The sequence below is a fragment of the Vespula pensylvanica genome, chromosome 3, assembly GCF_014466175.1.
Source record: "Vespula pensylvanica isolate Volc-1 chromosome 3, ASM1446617v1, whole genome shotgun sequence".
In the NCBI taxonomy this organism is placed as follows: domain Eukaryota; kingdom Metazoa; phylum Arthropoda; class Insecta; order Hymenoptera; family Vespidae; genus Vespula; species Vespula pensylvanica.
Genome location: NC_057687.1, coordinates 1,585,873 through 1,587,417, shown reverse-complemented (window position 1 = coordinate 1,587,417; position 1,545 = coordinate 1,585,873). Strand labels below are relative to the sequence as shown.

The 1,545-nt window shown below is 28.9% G+C and overlaps 1 protein-coding gene across 6 annotated transcripts in view; it reads right to left on the bottom strand.

Annotated features, from left to right (window-relative positions):
• The window catches only part of LOC122627551 (protein kinase C and casein kinase substrate in neurons protein 1), a 49,741-nt gene that overhangs the window by 20,382 nt on the left and 27,814 nt on the right, over window positions 1–1,545 (bottom strand). The gene's annotated exons all lie outside the window — the stretch shown is intronic.

Here is a 1,545-nt window from a genome sequence, read left to right as displayed (position 1 = left end):
CTTTTTCTAATTGATTAATTAATTTTTTCTTTTTTATAATATTTTTACCATCTCCTTAAAACTTGGATGCGAAGGTTATACTTTCTTGTTTATTTATTTATTTATTTTTTTATAACATTTATGTTATATCTTCGTAAAACATTAAATCCGGAAATTATAATTTCTTCTTTTATTTATTTATTTATTTATTTTTGTAATAGTATTTAAGGGTATACTGTGTCTGTAAAATATTACATACAAAGCTTATATTTTCTTCTTTTTAATTAAAGGAAAATCGTTGTGATCGTATAATTTATCGCTTATATTAATTGGAGCATTATTCGTAATCTGATTGACAATTTTATATTTTATAAATAATATTAATGATGATAATGAAAATAATAATAATAATAATAATAATAATAATAATAATAATACATGCCATAAAATATTTGTTTACTTTCCATATAGTTCTTAAAAACATTTTTCCAATGAAACAAAAACACAATTCTGATTTGATATGTTTAAATACAAATCTAATTGGTACGCGAAGAACAAGTAGACATCGATTTGTTACAATTCTGTCAGAATTACGAATACGATGTCAAATGCATAAAATAAATGCGAAAAAAAAGACACCTATTGCTCTTCGCGTTCACATTTTCACAATCACATGTTAAAGATTTATAGATAACGTTGCACACACACACATACACACACACTACGTTGAGCGAATCACATCGGACACTCGTTCGAAAATATTATTAAATATTGTTAAATTGTTACACGAATACGTTCCCTAGTGGTATAAAAAAAAAAATAAAAAATAAAAAATAAAAAAAAAAATAAAAAAAAATAAAAAGAGATATTAAAAGTTACGATTTAAACCGGTTATATGATTTTTACAATAACACTACGACCATGTGTCCGGTGATCGAAAGTCACATTTAACCGCATTTACTATCGTACTGCGTATGTGGTGTACTAAGAGATACGTAGGAAGAACATTCTCTTGTACGCTCGATACCCTTTCAAACGAAGTTCCGTAGTAACCCGAACGAATTTCATCGGACGCATTGGAATTTCGAACGGTCGAAACGTGTTCCTATATATACGTACATACTTACGTCCCTCTCTCTTTCTATCAGTCAAAGCTAAACACGCGAGCAAGCCAAGCGATTCCAACGAATTCCCTCTGTGCGATTGCATTAAAAGCAACCTTCCTACCTTGGCGCAAACATGTCGAGACGTTCGAAAGTATGTACGTAAGTTTCCCTTTTGATACGAAATGAAGTCTCCTTTTTTCACGATGTTGTTAGCACTGTACGTCTTGCAAACCTCTTAATGACGTTAAAGATTACATGGAGTTGTAAAGTTAAGGAAAAAATGGAAGAGAGAAAAATATAGAGATAAATAGGTAATTAGATAGATAGATAGATTAATAGATAGACATATAGATGGATAGATAGATAGATAGATAGATAAATAGATAGATAGATAGATGGATAAAGAAAATAGATAGATAAATAAATAGATAAAGAAAAAGCAAGTGAGTGAGAGAGAGAG